Raw genomic sequence first — 20,383 nt, 5'->3', positions numbered from 1 at the left:
CTGACAACTGCACTGATGATGCACATCTTACCCCCATCTCCAAACTGAAAATTCACAATGGTGTGGACGTTCCCCCTTCCATGTGATCAGCTCTAGCTGGACCAGTGTGTTTCATTTTTCTTTAGTTAGTCTGTTATTTAAGAAATATGAGTTGACCAGAGTCTGAGTTTTGTCTTTCCAGCAATGCCAGAGGATTATTAAACACATACTCAGAACCAAATGAAAAACTCTGCAGTTGGGTAAAACCCTACAATGCAGTTCTGTATTCATCCCAGATGGACACCAGGTCTTCCCACAGCACTTGCAATATAATTAGAATTCAACGCTAAAGAAAAAAATTCCCCGAATAAAACATACAAAGATTACAATCTAAATACAATGTTGTTAGTTGAAAGAAATGAATGTAGAGTATTGAATGTTCAAAATTGTGTTGAATTAGATAAGCAAATCCCATGTAGACTTTGTTAATGATTCATAATCAGCTAATAAGCTCATCTCTAGTAGAATAATGATCCATGGACCTGTTAGCTCATTTATCACTATGTTTTACAACACCGGCAAAGAAACTAATTAAATCCCAGCATCATTACACAGAAATCCTTTTAATAGAGATACAATGATGCACTAGAGGCTACAGATTACACTGCAAATTGTACCCAGAGATTCTGGACAGCAAGTTTTAATTAACATGTTAGCAAGAAGCTGCTCACTTAAATAATAGCTAACTAGGAAACATCTGCACACTCAAAAACATTAGAGGGAGGAGAGAGTGAGGAAAGGAGCGTGATGTGAGGTGCAGAAATTGTAGACTTTTCCTATTCACAGCAAAGAGCTGTTGCATCCAACAGGAGATCCTGCAGCTCCAGCCACTGCCAATCCATTCTGGGTACAGACACACTTTCTCACTGGGTGTCTCTACTTCCTTGCTATTTTTCACTCTTCTTCCTCCCAGCTTCTCTGGATCTTTGCTTCATGAACTCTTTTGACAGAAGCCTGTAATTAGATCCTTTCCTTGTACATCTGCTACTTAGCACCCATGTCTGTATCTTTTTAACATTACACATTCACCTTTTCACAGCTTCCTTTCAGAGTCCTCAACTGACAGCAACAGCTTTGGCAACGTTGTAGGAAAACTCTACAAACTCTTCTGCTGAAGTGTAGAACAGTCAGAAAAGCAAAACTGCTTATTTAGACAGAAACAGTGCTAATAATAATGCCATTGTTTAAATCAGTAATATGCCTTGCCCAGCATACTGCTTTCATTTTTGTTTGCTTTATCTCAGAAACAACACAGCAGGAAGAGAAAGAATTCAAAGATAGGTCACAAAAATGGTACCAGGCCAGCAGGAATTAACTGCAACACATAATTAGAACCTGGGTCTGCTTAGTTCAGAAGAAAAAAGATGTTATGAAGTTGCACAACCCCCCCCCCCCCCCAAACTGCATAGGGAGTAAACAAGAGTTCCCACTTGCTGCATCTTGGAATACAGGCACATAATAAATAAATCTGAAAAGCAACTAGTACCTTTATTGCAATCATTAAGAAAAAGGGGAGGTTGGGGAATGAGTGAAATTGCACATAAAATTCAGTAGGGCATAACACAAGTGATATTGCTGTAGGGAAAGAAAACATCTGCAAATGGAGGGCTGGTAGTACCAGTGATGTGATGACTCAAACATAATTTAGAGACCATAGACATGCCAGGCCAAAGGACAGTTGGGACAGATGAGAATTTGGCCTCCAAAACTGTTCTACCTGTTCAGTTTAGGAGAGTGTAGGACAACTCCACAAGTGCAGAAAGCACATTCTGTAGCTCTCTCTAGAAGGATCAAGAGGTGATCTCCACAGATCAAGGCTGGTAACACTGATAGCACAAACCAGACTTTGTCTCCTGGTTCCCATCACTGCAAGAAATCCACAGGATGGGTATTTCTTTAGATGTCTATAAGCTCCTCCTCTGTGTTCCAGTGGGAAAGCATGAACTGGATTCTTGCCATTCTTTGTGCAGTGGGATCTGTTTTAAATGCATAACGTGGTTTATAAGACATTTCAGAACTGCCACCCACACGTTTCAGAATGGTCTTCTCTAACGTGGGTGATCACAATTTCCACACTTTGCTCACCACCAAGCCTCTTGCAACAGCCGGAGCTTCTGGCAGCATCAGCTTGTCCCAGGGTGAGAGCTGAGTCCTGAGTCAGGAGCAAACACCCTGCATCACTCTGACACTCCATCACTCCAGCAGTAACAGAAAGTGCACAAGCAACGCTGTGACCTTACTGCCCCCTATTCTGGAGCTCAGAAAATTACAGCGTTCCCTTAACCACACATGCAGCAAGTTGAATGGATGGTTCAGCAGGGACAGGGAAGAATTCCCCTGAAAAGGAAATGGCAGTGGAGGTGTGGTTTGTCCTATTCCACAGAACTGTCTTTCCTACATGCTGTCTGTATTCCCTGATGTAGAGGTTTGTGGCCACTTTGTGCAGAAAGCACTGTGAGGAATAAGTTCATTTTTATCCTGAACTAGTCTTTGTAACTCTTTGGAAAAAAAAGGTTAGCAACATCCTAACACAACGAGGATGCACAGGGTCTACCACTCACACACTTCCTATTAGGCTGGGTATTATCCTCTTCTTGATGCACAGAATATATTATATAGTCATTTGTGCAATAAGGACCTCAGGAAAGAGTCCAAGAATTATACATTGTCCCACATTTGCTTCTCCCCCCAGCCCTTCCCAAGTAAATACCCCCCAGCGTGTCAGCTGCATCTGTCATCTCTTCTTTTCTTACACTGTGGGCCCCTCTCTCCCATCAGCTCAGGGGGCCCAAAGGTAGCAGGTCAGCACATGCTGCAGCAGAGGCATCTCCTGAGCAGTTCCACTGAGAATCTACAGGGCTATTTCTTTTGAACTACTGAGTGTTCTGCACACTTAGAGAAATGAGGGTGCTCAGCAACTTACACAGATTCAAGATCTCAAGCTTCATGTTGTGTAACAGAACAGGATATTCATACACACAACCCCACATTCACACTATTTCAACTGATTTCATTTTCCCTGCCAGCTTATTGGACCCCACCTGGGAAGTGATTAGTTTATTCTATTTGTCAGTAGAGGAAACAACACCCCTGAATTTAGCTATTGTTCATTCTTTACATTCCTACTCAATTGTTATGAACACAGAGTTACCAGAGGAGCAGTATCTCAGTTTTATTAAATATACCCCTCTGGGTTGAAAAAAGGACCATTAACACACCAAACAACCCTTTCCCAATAAAAAGCATTAAAGTTCAGCACCCACCTCTTTTTTCTGTCTGTGTCAGACTCCACAGCCTCCCACCAGGGAATGGGAAATAAATTACCAATCACCAAACACACCTTGGCACTTGCTCAGCCCCTGCCAACAGGTGCCTTTGATACTGTGATTAATCAGAATAACCTGGGCATTATGGGGTTATTTCCCTGTAAGTTTATTTCCTTTCAGGTACCTCAGGCCCCAGTGTGACAATCCTTCAGCCCTAATTTCCTTTTGTACTGTCCAAATCACAGCAAGTGGAATGGCACTGATATTGTTGATTCTACAGCCACTTAACTGACAGAGAAGTTTTACTGAATTCCACAAATCACGGCAGCAGCAACTGATTTTATACTCACATTGAATTGTTTCTTGTTTTTAAAATTAAAATAAAATAAATAAATAGCTTTTTAATAAAATGTGATTTCTTTCATGAAATCTAAGAGGCTTTTTGAATAGATAAGCTAGTTCTCAGATTTTCTTCTTCCATCAAAAAAGTCTTTAATTTTAAGTACAACTCAATGCACAACCCTAATTCACAATTAAGTGAATTAATGCCAAGGTGATTAGAAGGCTTCTAATGCGCAATTTGGGGGTGAATAATGGCATCTTTCCTTTTAGAGGTTTTCTTTGTTTACAGTTTCAGAGTTTTTCCTCATAATGCAAATATCCCTCCCCTTCCCTGCTCCCAGGCTCTCACATTTTGCCTACATTCCTCACACACAAAATTTTCTATGCCAGTTATTCCAGGAGGAAGAACTTCCCAAATAAAGTAAAGCAAAAATAAATTACTTTTCCTATATCAAAACATATTAGGCAGACCTCACAGCCTCTTTGTTGGATTTTAAAGGGGATTCTGGAGGAACAATGAAGCTTAGGTTTTGAGCAAAGGTAATTTTGAAAGGTGGAATCACAGCTTATGAAACTCTCCAGAGTCTTCTTGATGTAAAGCTAAGAAGACTTTGTGATAATTTCTTAGGAACTGGCCTCATTCCAAGTTGGATTTTAAACACAGATTATAAAGCAAACACCATCCCCCACAAGTATTAAGAAAGAAGAAAATAACAGAATGGGGGCTGCAGAAATGGTCTCTATTGTGGGACAAAAAGCTGTCAATCAAGCAGGTTGACAGGCATCAGAGATTGACAGACAGGCCCTCTCTCTTGACTTCAGTTATCTGGGGGAATGGGAAAAGTGTCTGCAAGAACACGTTAAATTGCCAAAGTCATTAGCAGTCACCAATTACCAAAGAAAAGATAACAAGGTGTATTTTAGAAAAATCGATGCAACAACACGCATTTCAATAAAGTGAGTTTTTCAGAACTTTAGAAAACAAAATGAACTATTTAGGGAATACATGGTGGGTTTTTCATAGAATACCAAGCACTTTACTTTGCCAGCAGACTTTGGAGATTCATCACTATTCTCCCTATATTTTGTACTGGGGCCAGAGGTCAACCAACAAATATTTCCTTTTGTCTCTTCTTAGGCTTAACCTGCAGAAAAGGAGTGATCTCTGTATCCCAGTGATTAATTCCGAGTTCTGTGCTTGGCAAAGCTATAGTGCAAAAGACATTTTAGTTCCCAAGTGCATTTATTCTAGTTGTGAGAATAAATTCTATTATGTGTTAATAAATTACTAAAAAAAGACCAAAGGACCTTGATATTTACTGCCAGATTTGATTTTTTCATTCACCCAGGCTGAAAAGGCCTCTTATTAATTGTCTTGGCCCCATAGCCCAAGCTTGCAATACCACTTTTCCCTCACATCACTCTATTCAAAATTTTTCAGTAGTCATGATCTAAATCAAGTGGAATGAAATTTAGTCTGACACAAAAATCAAGAAGTTTGCAACTCAGGCTGTGAGAAAATGAAGTCTTTGCTGTGATGGAAGGAGGCAGCTCCCTTGTTTTTGTCACCTTCCTTCTACTGCACAATCAAGACCAGGACAACCCTTTTCAACATAAATAAAAGTGTTCACTTACTGTGAATTTAAGTGTACTTGCCTTCAGATTTTCCAAGCTTTCATAAGAGTAATTAAATACCACTGCAAATATGTTGAGCACATAAAATTAATTAATTTTTTCTAGATTGCTGCCCACTTATTTTTCACTGAATTATTGCAAGTGCTTTCCTTCTTTTAAATTAGTTGGCATTTGGTGGTTCACTTTCAGGAGCTGCTTCATCCTCTGTGGAAAATAAAGGAGGGTTTCTATTCCTACTGGTCCACCTGTGATCTGCAAGAATATGATTATGGTCTGCACTGGATCCCCAGAATTCCAAAGGGTCCTCTCAGTCATCATCTGTTCCTCCCACAGTGTCCAACAACCACCACAAACCCCAGAGCAGCTTCTGCACTCTCTGTTGTGGCTCATGGAGGGAAGGATGGAAACTGCCTCTCCGGGGTTTTTTTGGATACCTCTTGGATGCCTCCTCAGGATTGCAGTGACTTCTATTAATCTTTCTGACTTCTTTAACTTTTGTGGCCTTTTTAAATCACCCTCCAATCTGGTTTGATGATCCCACGTGCATCTGATCCCCCTAAATCCCTGCAACTCTCTCGAGCAGGTCTTTTGGACACAGCACAGTGAAGAACTTTGCACTTCACCTCCAGAGTCACTTGTGCCCACGTGTGTCACACACCAGACCACATCTCTGTGCCTTCATCAAATCACAGAGCTGTAAATTGAGTTACTTTGGAATGGAAGTGACCTCTGGAGGTCATCTAGACCCAACCTCAGCTCCAAGCAGGTCTGAGCAGATCAGCTTGCTCAGGGATCTGTCTAGTCAAGCCTTATAAACACCTCCAAGGATGAAAATTTACCCACAGGGTTAGGGGAAAAAAAACTGTAAATGATCTGTATCTGAGTGGAATTCCCCCTGTTCCAGCTCACATCCATTGTCCCTCATCCTATTGCTGTGCTCCCCCAGCAAGGGTCTGTCTCTGCCTTCCCTGAGCTCTTGACTCACTAATATTAGGACAAAAATATTCAGAACACTTTTACAGGGAAGGAGGGGCAAAATCCAAGAACACTGAAAAAATCTCATGAAGACCTCTCAGAAAATACAACTCAAGAGCTCAAAAGTATTTATCTGGCTAAATTAATTAGCTGAATCACAGATGAGGGACCATAAAGGCTCCCATATTTCTAACAGAAACCTTGTACAGATGCACACCATTCCATTACACCTTTATTTTAATGAAACTTATGTGGAATAGAGACCAATTTTCAGGAGCACATCTGCATGTGCCTTTGGGGGCAGATTTGCTTGCAGGGAACACTCTAAGCAACCACACTTTAGTTTAGAGCATTCAACAGCTCCTGGCTTGAAGGGGACTCATATTTAGCAGCACATTTCAGACTTGTAGCACAACCCTTGCCAAGACTTCAGACTTATTTGGAAGATCTTAATTTACACTCTTCATCCTCTGCAGTTTTTCTACCCAGGCAGGCTGACATTTGACTTTTGTGCCTCTGCCTTCCTGCAGAACCCTCACCCCAGATAATGTGATCAAATCAAAACTACTTTCCATACAATTATAAAACATAACAGTCCACAGCAAAAAATGTAAAACCTCCAAAGCAGCTCAAAGCTAATTAATTTCTATTACTAGTGAAAGGAGAACCACTTATTGTGTCTTTTCTTATTTAAATTACCATTGACAGCACCTGCACTTTTTTATTATTATTATTGGTGGGAATTCTGCTACAATGCCAGGTTACAATTTATGGCAAAAAGAAGAGTTATGATGCTCTGTTAAAACATTCAGTGATGCATTAAACACTTAGCTAATCCTTCTATGAAAATTTAGGGCTAAATGGTGTCGTGTTCAGTAATTAATTATTTTGCTTCATTTATGGATACTTCATCTATATTGTTAAGGAATAATGCAGTTTAATGAACAGCAAATGCACAAGTCCACGTGGCAACCACACAATCAATAAAAATGACCAACAGGAGAAATGATTGCAGTTAAAGTGGAAGGCACCTCCTGGCTCCCAAATGTTCTGATCTCCCTGACAAAGCAAAGTTTACTTAGAATTTCCTGCCTGTTCTCTTCTGGAAAACAGCAGGTTGGAGTCACATCTGCCAATCTGCCCTTGGAAAGGAGGTTGCCCATCCACAGACAGGTCTGGTGTGTGGAACATGGAACACTCCTTTGATAATTTGTACTGAAAAATCATTCCAAGAATTTAACAGAAATCATAAACCAGGAAAAATCCAAACTAAAAGTTGTGACTGCAGTTTTCTAAACTCCAGCATTACCTCGGTGCAAGAACCAAGATATGCAGAAACCACCCAGGGAATGATCTTTTCTGGACTGGGGACCTCCTGGAAGTAGCTCAGTTCATTAATACACATAATTTTATATTACCTTTATTTAGATAACCACAGTTTTATTCCTTCCAAGGCAACCTCCTCTGCCATGGCCTTCTCAAATTTGTGGCAGAGGAAATTTTCCCTTCTCTGGTTTAATGGTTTAGATTTAAGAAAAAATAATTTTTTTTAGTTTAACTTGTTTGCCTTCTCCTGGCAGGACTTTCCCCGTGGTTCAGGCTCACATTTCAAAGCTACCTGATGCCTCCAGAATGGGGATCTGATCTCTCTGCAGGATGTCTCAGTGAATATTTATTAATGAGACTGGAGGAATCAGCCTCTATATTAATCATCTTCTGTCAAAAAGGAGAAGGCCAGCAAGCAACTTGTGGAAGAGATCAATAGACTTGACTTTCTTTATTCATTTAGGAATGTTTAAGTCAACTTTCCCCAGTTGTAATTAATAAGAAGTTTGTCCACTGTTCTCACTGGCAGTGGAGTTTTTGAGCTGTACATCATGTCCTTTAATGCCAAAATCACAAAAAGACGGGGAGTCTCCACCAAAACACCACAAGTCTGTCACTCATGTCCTCAGACAAATAATTTTGGCTAAAATGAATAATGTTTCACAATTGTTATCAATTTAAAACTAATTTTAGAAACGTAATTGAAACAAAAATTTTACTTGCTATTTTCTGCTATTTTTTTCCCTGTTTCTCTATTGCAATAAAGGCCCAGTCTGGACCATGACAAATATTTTGTGCTCTGCAAACCCAGATGGGAAGTGCAGAAGGAAGATAAATGAAGAGAACCCAAACAAACAAAACCCTTTAAAACCTGAACTAACACAGAAGATAACCAAGAGATTCACTCTGCAAGACGAGTCCTGCAGGGCAAAGGAAGTTAATGTTGGAATTTCAGATTTAATCCATTCCTAAGCAGGAAGAGCAATCACTTTGGCCTTAACCTCGGCTGTGAGAGCTCTGCTCTGCATACATGCTGTTTCAACATTTCTGGGTTGCAATTCAGCATCAAATAATCAATATTCAAGCCTGTTCCCCTTGCAGCCTCCCTGACACACCACACTGAAAGCCACCTCTGCAAGAGCAATGACACAACTGGAAACTGGGGAACAAATTCTGCATATCTCTGAGTCTCAAAGAACATTTCTGTGCAATGCAGATGCTTTGCTGGGAATTTGTGCAAGATCTTGGGGTGTGTACATCTGGTTCTATCCTTTCAGGTGGTGTGACTCCTTCCTGAGCTTCCCAAAAAGCAACAGGGATGCAGCAAATGAGAACACAGACAGTGATAAAACCTACCCTGTAAAGAAACATTTGCATGATTAAAGTAATAACTCTGTATTATTATTTCAGCAGGCTTTTTGGGTAGATTTTTTCAACTTTTGGGGCAGCCTTGATCAGAAATCCAAATATTTTCTGCTATTTCAAAACTGCTATTTTATATTAAATTATGTTTTTATATTTCTGCTGTTTTAATACCACAATAGGTATGCTGTCTCTTTACAGCTGGCATGTACTGGAGGCAATCTGCAAATATAATTCCATGAAAAAGTACTTTATCTTCATTCAGATAAGCTCTCTGCTATCCAGAATTCTGCTGTAATGCCTGAACCTCGACTGGGAGTTCATTAGCAAAACTTCTGCATAACAGAAATATACTTGAAAATATATCTAGACACGTGTAAAACAGACAGAATTTATCATCTCTGGTTTTTTCAATAAAAACTTCTCAAACTTACAAAGAAAATGAACCATAAGAGAGTAAGATTTATTCCATTCCACTGTAAAATTCTACTTCAAAATGTTCAGATCTTTTTATGTCCTCATTTTGGGACAATAGTGCAATTCCCAGATAAAAGTGATTACAAATGTCCTAATTAAAGATGAGAATCTAGAGAGAGAAGGTACAGTAGCAGTTACAATTTTTTGTGTCCATTGAGCATATGAAGAACTTAGAAAAACAGAAAAATCAACAAGACAAGGCTATGCTGTGGCTTCCTCCAGAGTTGCACCCAGGCTGCATTTTTCCCCACCCACTTGGGTTTTTCCTGGTAGCAGAAAGTGTCTGTGACAGCCTCCTGAAGTGTGTGACAAAATTCAACAGATTCTTTTAGAGTAAAACAGAAGCTGGAGGACCCATGTGCCTTCTGTGAAGGTGCATGTCTGGAGCTACACCTGCTCTGAAGGTCCCTCCCAGCCTGGTTTGGCTCTGGCTCCCACTCAGCCAACTTGAGAGGCTCCCACTGGTCTTTATAAACACCGCAGGTCTCTGGAGCAGCTGTTCCAAACATCGTGGGACAACACTCAGCCTTCTTGTGGGGGACAAACACAGCTCACTGTGGCCAACTCAGAATGTGTGAGCAATTACCAGCCTTTCTAGTCACAACAAAACTTTGACCAGTCCTGGGGTGTGTGCAGAATATTCAGCATTTCCTAAAGCCCTAAGAATTCCCACGTGTTACAGTTGAGCAGAGAGCTCCTCTAATTCTGCACCAGGGCTGTTAACACGAGGTCCCTGACTGCTGCAGCCCTGCTGGGTGTGCAGGAGCTCCTGGGTGTGGTGCTGCCCCTCAGCAGCATGGAAATAGTTAAGGTCACAACAGAGTGCTGCTATGTAAAGGAGAAATTTCCCTGTCCTTGCCTAAGTGAATGTCTGGGATTAAACTGACAGCCCACCTTAGTGATGGTGGAATAATTGGTTGTTCAGCTCTGTCCTTGTCAAGCTCTGACAGTTCTGCAGATGTCCTGCTCGGCTCTCCAAAGGTTAGGCTCAGCTGAAGCTGGTGTTCATTAATCATTCCTTGCTGACAGGACTCAGAGCAGCCCACATCTGCCACTCTGTCCCCCTCAATCCCTGGCGCACCAGCTTGGGTGGAATCACTGCTGGTTTTCTTAGGAAGAGACCTGATAAGGGAATATGTATTTAACTGTGAGACTTGTGGTGTTGTCTTATTTCTTGGTAATTCTTTCAGCAAAGGGACAGTAATATGAATTTGGTGTCTTTGTCCAAGACAGTCTTGTACAAAAAAGAGTGAACTGTGGACTGTAGAACAAGCACATAGTATCACATTCTTCTTACAGTGTCTGTAATGCCTTCAGATAACAATAATTTTCAGTCTAGTGCCACACTCTCACTGGAGATGGAAGGACATGGTGTTGCAACAACCTTGCAGAGGTACCTGGTGGCTGAAAACAGCGCCTGGTTTGGAGAGAGTGGGGCAAAGTCCACCATGAACTATCCCACTGAGCAGCTGGAAAGAAAAACTCCAATGTGTTCTTCTGAGCTGGTCAGTTTTTCCAACCACTGGATCTCTCTGGGCTGTAGCAGTTGCTTCCCTGCCTGATTGTGGACACAGGGACTGAATAATCCTCTCAGCAGCTCTGCTTTCACCCAGGTAAACTGGATAATCTTCAGGAGTTCACACAGGACTGATTTCTTTGGACTATTCTGACTCTTTTCCCAGAACCTGTAAGTGTCACCCATTTATATGTAGTTTAGATAAATCAGAGAACTACTGAGATAATTCCAAGCAATTTCAGGTGTGGCCCAAAATTTCAAATGTACATCCTGCAGTTAGACAAAAACACAAATATATTACTTATGACTCTTGAGTAAATTGAAATAACCATCAGCACACAGACTGCCAGTGTGTTATATTTGCCAAGACCGTGTAAGAAATGAAATAATCACCCACTTCACAAACTTGTTACAAGATTGCCCACTGACTTTTGTTAGGGTGCTGTGTTCATATGTGAGCCTTGCAGGATTCATCATTTCAAATAATTGATTAACTGCCTAGTCCACAAAGTTTAAAAAGGAACAAACAAGGACATTAAGTGATTAGCATTCTTCCATTTAATTTGCAAATCCTGTCTTCACAGCTAAAAAGCCAAATGCCTCAGGCTCCATCCCAGGCACACAGATCCCAACAAGCTTGACAGTAGAAAGAAGGTGCTACAGAGGCAGATAAGTGACATGCTGGATTAAAGCAATCAACACATTGACCATTAATCACGACTGAAGGTTTTACAGTGCACTTGGAGAATGGCAGTGGGCCCGTTCCAGGAGGAAGCAGCAGTGATGCTGAATTTCAAACTGCTCAGCCAACCCACTGCTGTGATTTGGTCAACACAAGCTGCAGATCTCCAGTTAACTGGAGTGAATTTTTGATTTAGTTGAAAAGAGAAAAATCTGAGTAATGGAGAAAAAAAATCTAAGTAATGGAACACCTTTCAAGCTCCACAACACTGACTTTACCAGGGAAGCCTAAGGAATCACACCCAGTTTAAATGATGTACCCACAGCATCACGTGTAGCTGTTCTCCCACTGCTCAGCTGACAGTGACACTTGTGGTGCTGCCTCCAATGGATACATCAAATTTAACAACATCTGAAGAGCAGGAGGTATAACCACTTGTAAACTCTTCTGACTCTCTGCAGGACTGGCAGTGCTGCCAGTCACTGAGAGCTGGATGCTCCACTGCTGGATGGCACCAACAGCAGGGTAACTATTAACAGCTCTGTGAGCCACATCACTGGCATCAGGGGTGGGCACTGCACAAGGAAACATGAAAGAACCTTTCAGTATAAAGCACTGAAAGCCATGAGGACCAATCCCATTGCTTTAGGAATTATTTTCTCGTTCCTGCTATCCCTGTGTGTTACAGTAGCACCAGTTAATGAGTCCCACAAATGCAAAACAAAAAGTTGGTCAGTGACTGCTGGTTTGAGAAAAGAATTGAAACCAAAGGAATAGATGCAGTAGAATGTGGCTAAAACTGTGTCTGCAAACCTCAAGCAACAGTCAGACTTAAAGTTTCCTCCATGCTGCATGTGCATGTCTAACCAAAAGATCTCCTCCTCACAAAGGATGTACATTCTACCTCTCTGATCTTCCTTGAATCTACTGAGAGCCACATCAAAAGACAAAATGAGTAAGGTATACTTTTAAGTCAGTAAAAATTGCATTTCTGTCATGATTTAACAGGGATTCTACAGGTTAATGAATTACTAGAGTAGCTGCATTAGATTATCTAGTATTCCAGCACAAAATATTGTTGTTTATTTGTGTATTATCAATGGCAGCTACAGAAAATGAGGAATGCTATTTCTTGATTTGAAAATTAGCCTTGTCCCTGCCTTTCTAATTCCTGTATTTATTCTCCCCCACCTCACCACACACTTCACTTAGCACTAAAATGGACTTGCAACACTGATATATCTGAAGAACTCTTTTAAATTAGACTACAGACAAGCAGAAATATCTGCAAGTTCAATTACGTTTTTATTGTGCTCCCTCTGCTGGCTTTAATAAAATTAGTGTTGGAAAAAAAACTCTTTCCACTGAAAAAAAAAACCTGATGTCTGTGCTTACCAATAGCCAAAAGCTGGACACTGAAAATGCCCCAGTGTTTTGGTTTAAGTTTCTTAGAATTCAGAGAAAAAGACTTCTGGGTTGGACCAGGTAACCTTCAGAGGTCCCTTCCCACCTGTTTTAAATGGTGTTTTCTTGAAAGTTCAGCCTGGGTTGAGATACTGAGATTGTGAATTTTCAACACACTTTTACCAATCCCAGAGCAATAGGATTTTTTTAATTCGAATTCATTATTGATATGATGACTAAAAGCTGAGAAGATTTGGAATTGTTTACCAACACATTGCTAAAAACTGCAAATCTATTTCTTATGTTGAACAGCAGAATTTTTTCTTCCCAGACAAATCCTCTGTTTTGCAAATCTTGTGGAAGACAATATGGTTTCTACAGCTTCTAATATGAGAACTGGTTACTGAATTTCTATGAAAAAGACCCTGATCTGACATTCAAAGAGGGATTAGCCATAATCCAAATTACAGTTTTTTGGATGGTTATCTAACATCTTGTCTATGCAAAAATGTCACCCGTTAAATGGTTTGGAAACCATGACAACACCAGCCCTCCAGAGCTCACACCAGCTCAATCAAGCCATAATCAAGGATTTCCTTACATGATTGTCTATTATCTCCTTCTCAGTCAGAGATGCACATTATAGGAGTGAAAAGATCAGAGTGGAATCACCAGCATTAATTACCAGCTAGACTAGATCTGTCTTCCTGAAGGAGCTGTCAAAAAGAATTTGGAGCACCTGTAGGACGTTCAGAGTAGTCCTGTATTGATCCTGCACAGGCTGTAAACCAAAAGAAAAAGGATTAGCACAAGTCAGTGTTACTGAAAATATATGAAGTTCTTCATATTTGATATAAGAGAAAGTCTATTCTGTGAACACAGATGGATTCCACAGTGCCTGCATTGTCCTTCTCATGGTGAAAAGGTACCTAAAATCATGGCACCAGTGAAATGTGCTCACCAGGAGGGGCAAGGTTTTAGACTGGATCATTCCTTTGTATATTTATTGGAATAAAGCCTTGTTAATAGAAGCACAGTCAGTTTGAGCCTGGGATGAAGAGAGGTCAAATTTTTTTCTCTGTAAGGCAGTTTGAGAAGGCACAACCTCACTGTGATAACAAATTAACTACAACACTTTCTCACCTCAAATATTTTACCTATTAAAGGGAGCAAAAATACAGTGTGAATAAAATTTTAAAAATAAACACTTTGTTTTTACTGGGAACATTCTGTTTTACACATGATATCCTGGAAACTCTGCTGAAGGTATCAGGAACATGTGGGAGTTTTATTTTCAACTTCACTAAATACTGAGCATTTTAAAAGAAGAATTTATTTACAAAAATCAAATTATTCAGTGAAATGACTATTCCTAGTGATTTACTCTGTTTATACTAAAATGCTTAAATCTCTAGAAAATTCCAAGGAGCTCTCTAACTTTGCTTTCTTCCACATGTGAAAATCCTAACTCTTAAAATCTGAGATTTGGAGGGTGTGTTCTGCCACTCCAGAAATACTGTGTTGGCATTCAAGACAAAAGTCCTTCTACTCTGCAACGAGGTGGACACACAGACAGCAGGAATGCAGAGCAGAAATGCTTCCTATCTTTTCCTGGTCCTATAAGAAGCAGACTTGCAGTTAAACTTCATCCAAAGAAGAGATTACATCAATTCCTTCCTCATCCTATGCAAGCACAGATTAAATCACTCAAATTTATGATCCTGCTTCCATCGGCTTTCCCCAGTTCTGCCTCTTCTTTTCAGTCTTCACATCTCAAACTTTTCATGTCCTGAAAACTTTTCCCTTGTCCAGCGATTGAAAACAAGCAAGAAAAAGTAAAAGTTTGCGCCCTTCTAGAATTTCCTCTCCGTGGGTGCACTGATGAGATCAGGCATTTGAGGAGGAACAGAAGCCAATTGTTACCTCGCATTCCTGTGCCATTGAAATGCCCCGGGGGTGACCAAGGAAACAGGAGATTCCTGCCCAGACCCCACAGAGAGCCCTGTGCTCTCTCACTGCTGCAGAGCCTGAGACAAGATGTTACCCAGCACAGCATCAACATTAGCACAGGGCACACAACAAACAGAAGGAAGCACAGGTTTTACATAAAGCTAGAAAAGAAAATAAAAAGCTTTCTAAACTATTTGAAATTCGTGATTTAAAAAAATGGACAGTGTGTCATGGCTGTGAAAAAAAAAAAAAAAACAACTAAAACACTTCTTGCTTCTCAGCCAGAGCAGAGATCAGTGAGAGCAGCACAGTGGGATATTGTGCACAGAAAAGGAAGAGTTGCCACTGGAAAACTGCCTGCCATGAGTGTTGACTTAATGTGTCAAAAATTAGTTTATGTGGATGAAATCAGAGTGGAATGGTTTAAATAAATAATCACAGATTGTGCACACTGCGAACTGCACTTGCAAGTAGAGCATGTGTTGGCCTCTGAGCACTGACCATGGTGTCACAAATTTTAATTCACATCCCAATTTCATGCTGATTATGCCATAGAATATATTACTTTCCTACAGACTATCAACTGGATAACAAGTTTTATTTGGAATGAAGGCAGCAAAAGTTGCAGCATGGCTGTTCTCAGGGCATGGGCAGCAGACTGCATGGGAGCTGCAAGATTACTGCTGCTGCACATGTTTTCCACAACAAAAAATTGTGAGTTTGATGTTTGGTTTTAGCTATTTATGAAAGGAAAAATTCACCTCAGTGCTACAGAGTTCAGTTTTCCAAAGACAAAGCCTACAACGAGTAATAGATCCCTAAGGAAAGCAAAGTGAAGCAAAAGTATGGAAAAAAATCATTAGGTCCCTATTAAACTCTATTCAAATGGGCTGCAAATTAAGAAAGAGCAGTGGATTCGTAAGAGGGGTTGCTATAACCTTCAGAGGGTTGCTATAACCTCCAGGGATGCATCCCTTTAAAATTAAGTGGAATTCCCTTCACCACTTTGGGATAACACCCCACCCCAACAAACATCACTTCTCATCCCAGAGGTTGCACCTTTATACCCAAAGGTGTCACATCTGCCAGAAAACTCCCTGATGGCACAAAGCACCTTCAGACAAACCCTTCCCAGGCTTTGCTTAAAATCCTGGGTGCCAAGTTTGCTGTGAAACAGGCCAAGAGCATGGGCAGCTCCCTCCCTCCAGGCTGCTCAGCACCCTCCTGCTCTCGGCAGCTCTTGAGTGGCCACGGTTAGCAGTAATTGCTGCTGACAGTGTTTGGAGCCTTCCCTCCCTGCCAGAGACAAATCTTTCATTCATGAAGAAGTGCTTGTTAGGCCAGCACTGGACTCCAAACCCACTTAATTAAATTCGAAAAAAAAAAAAAGAGAAAAAAATAAAGTTGCTTAGCTCTGGTGGGAAATTTGCACACAAAGGGCAGTGTCTGAGCCATTCCCCTCACCACGGTGGCTCTCAAACAGTTCTGCAACACAACAGGGTCTCTCTCTCCCACCCCTTTCCTTCCAGCCCCTGCAAAGGCAGTGGTGACCCTCATTAAGGGTTTGTTATGGAATGTTTTGCCCATGATTCACTAGCAGGGCTTTTCTCCTCATCAATCAAGGGCTCCCAAGTGCTGGGTAAGGGCTCTCCAAGGGCCGATGGCTTCAAAAATTTCCAAAGCAAAGAGTGTAAACAGGTACATGGAAAAAGCCTCCTTTGAGCAGTTATGTAAACACTCCCAACGCAATTTAAAAACCTCCAAGCTGGAACTGTCAAGCCTGACTCTTTTATTTCATGGCGTTCACACAGCCCTTTCTGCAGACACCTCCTGAACAACAGCGGGTCAGAGACCCTGCAAAGTGACGGCAAACACCGGGCAGGGCTGGGGAACGGGCAGTGGGAGGGAGAAGATCAACAAACAAACTGCTTTGTGAAGAGGGAGGCAAGAAACGGAGTAAGAACTGAACACAACAGAGGAACAGATTTGGCTTTGGCCTAATCTGGCAATTTTTGGTCTTTGTCTCAGCTTTCAAATTAACATGATTTTGTTGTTGTTGTTTTTTGATTTAGTTTTTTGTGGTTTTTTGTTTGTTTTAACATCCATTTAATTTTAAGCCTTTGGGGCAGTGGCCACAGGTCTGACTAGTACACAAAATAACACAAATTGCCAGTATTAATAATGGATTGCAACAGCATTTCAGAGGAAAGCACATGGAAAGAATCACTAACTGCAAATGCTGTTCTTCCTCTGCACATAATATCCCTCTCTCTGTGAATAACAATGATCTGTTCTATATTAACAAATCATCACTGAATAATCCTTTTCTTATATAGAAAATAACATTCACAGTAAAGTTACCTGTTCCCATATGACAGTCACAGTCAGCTGTTTCTATATAATTCTCTACCATAATTGAATACTGATTTACAAAAACCAAAATCTTTGTCTTTATGTAGAACATAAGAAATTAATACTGCCAATACTGAACAATACTGGCTTGTTTCTTGAGATTCTGTAGAGCCAATAGGAAATTGTAACATAAAATACTGAGAAAAGTTAAGATGGTAAAAGATGGTAAAGAGTCAAAGAAAAACTTCCATGTGTCCCACAATTTACATCAGCCTCATACCAGATGTATTTATCTTTTTTTGTTTCTGTCCTTACAAAGTCCTTAATCTTTCCTACAGGGAAAACAATTCTTGTCTCACCACTTGAGGTGTCATTAAGTAAATACATGAGCGATATGAGCACAAACACCTTTGATACTCAAATATTTTGCAACTGTATCTGTTGCCCTACAACTCACAAAATGTTGACATCTGCTCTTACCCCTGTGATTTCTGCTTGTCACCAAAGTCATCAGGCCCTTCCTGTGTTATCAGCCCTTTAAATTTCAAAATAAATATCTTTCAGAATCTCTTACATTACAGTTATAAACCTCTTCTCCCTCAACGACAAATGGAAAGGCAAATCCATGCAGTGAGTTCTCTTTTTGCAGTGAATTCTGACACCTGCCCACAAAGAAGAAGGAGCAGTATTGGAAAATTATTGGGAAAGTTTATTCTTTGCTGTCCACTGCATTTGTGTGAATATAAAGGTGGCTGATAAGACTATCTGAGGTTCTCAGAAATTCAAGTTTCTGTCTCCTGGATTGTGTTTTTCCTTATAGCATAAATATTAAAACATTGGTACTTCTACTTATTTGTGCCTTGAATATGTTTCAAACATATTGAATAAAATTCAAAATGTTATTTGGTATTTTCAAAAGCCAACAAATCTGAAAAACACATTTTATGGCTGCAGAAAATCTGCAATAAGTATGACTATTAACTGTCAAACTTGAAGTTATTGTTCCCTTTTTTAAAAAGAGTTGAAATGGATAACAATGCAAAAAGTATTTTTGTTGGTTGCATTACTAATAAAAAGATTTTGCACATGACTCCCAATAATATGATAATTTATTTAAAACTGATACAGTACTCAAAGTGACCCACTTAAAATTATTAAAAAGATACGGTGTTTATTTTTGCTGTCCATAAAACAGGCAATGGCTTTTGAATATTCAAACTGATCAGATGTAATTAACGTGATTGGCTTCTACTGAAATACAATCTTTTGTGTTTAAGGATGTTGAATGCAAAAACTAATGAGGTCAATTTAATATGCTTGTGAAAAAAGCATCAGCTGTCAATGAAACTGACAACAATGCTGGTGCTAATCCCCTTTTCTGAGAAAATAATTTAAATTTTCCTCAATAAACTAGGAAATCTCAAGAGTCAACCAGTGCTGATAAATGTGGGATGATTAACAGGGGAGAAATAAAAGCTTGTGTCCATTTATAGTAACAATAAACATGGCATTTAATTAACTAGAAGGTTTTCAACAAGTGTTATGGACAATTAATTGACCATCACAGCAATGGCCTCATCAATCCTGTCCAACGCTCACAGTTGCAGGCGACGACCTGCAAATATCAGACCTTCAGGAAAAAGTAAGCTCCATATCCTCCTGGTTTACACACTTATTGGATTGTTGCCTTAAAAGAAAGTTTAAAACATACTCCAAAACCCCAAAACAATCCCCTAAGAGTCGGAAGCAAATCAGAAAGCACCACAAGGACGAGGACATCGTTGTGGTCGTCATCATCATTTCCTAAAAGGACATCAAGGTTTGTTATTAAGAAACTGTGAGAAGAGGGAAAAGACAGCCAAGAAAAATGACCATTTAAAAGCACATTAGTCAGGGACAGTTTAAGACACAATTGACCCACTCAGGTCAGGGGAATGGGTGAAATTTCCTCCAGCAACCCTTCCGGTTTTCCGTTCCATGTTGTGATTATTTGGATTCTTTTGAACGCTTATGCACACAAATAACAGGGAGCAGCTCTCACCAGTCCCAGCAGCATGAAAAACACCACTCCAGGCTCCAACAGGGGCATGTCAGGAAGCACAGGGAGCTCAGAGCACTGCCCCAGACTAAGCAAACCCCTGGCAGTGTGTTCTTTACGTAGAACTGGTTCCACATCCATGCAGATGCTGCAGGCTCTGCCACCGGTGCTTAAGGCTTTTAAGACCTTTGTAATTCGAGGCCAGAGGAATCCACTCTCCCCCGGGCTCCTGTGGTGTAACACTGACACCCAGTGACAAGTTTTACAGTAACTTCCTGTGAGCATCCAGAAAATATCATCATCCTTCTGTTCCAAGATAAAAAAGGCATAAGTTTCGTGTTCTTTGTGTGCTCTGCTGCATCCTCTGCACCACCAAGAGTTCACCAGCAAACCCTTCCCCAGCCCCAGCCCTTTGTGCTGTCTGAGCTGAAATAGCCTGGCAGGAAACCTGGAACATGCAGAGTTCAAAGCCAAGGATGGTTAAAGCACAGAGATTTGAATCTCTGTCAGTGGTCAAAGACTGGAACAGCTTTAAGAGAAATACTGAGGAATCTGCATTGTAGAGATACTCAAAACCAGACTGGACACTGTCCCTGGGCAACCTTCTCCAGGTGCCCCTTCCTGAGCAAGAGATTGGACTGGATGGACTCAAGAAGACCCTTCCAACCTAAATGATGGTGTGAATCCTTTACAGCTCAGTGGGTATTGACGCTTTAAATGAATGGGGAATAACAAAGACATCAATAGGAATATCCCCCCCCAACCTTATAAAGCCCAGGTGGCACTGCCCTGGCTGAGTTTGAGGACAGAAACTACTATGTCTTCAGACCCACAGCAGTGCTTTTAACAATCAAGATGGTCCCAAACATATTGCCCTGCCAGACACTGCGAGTTTGGCAGCACCACAGGATCTCACTGAGAGATGTATGACACTGGAGCCAAAGTGTGTACTCCACATCATGAGCAAAACATGCCTGGTGTTTCAGAGCAGAACAAACCTCCCAGAATATGCCACTTAC

This window comes from Pithys albifrons, chromosome 24, assembly GCF_047495875.1.
Source record: "Pithys albifrons albifrons isolate INPA30051 chromosome 24, PitAlb_v1, whole genome shotgun sequence".
In the NCBI taxonomy this organism is placed as follows: domain Eukaryota; kingdom Metazoa; phylum Chordata; class Aves; order Passeriformes; family Thamnophilidae; genus Pithys; species Pithys albifrons.
The sequence above is the reverse complement of the archived record's forward strand: the minus strand, read 5'-3'. Positions refer to the sequence as shown.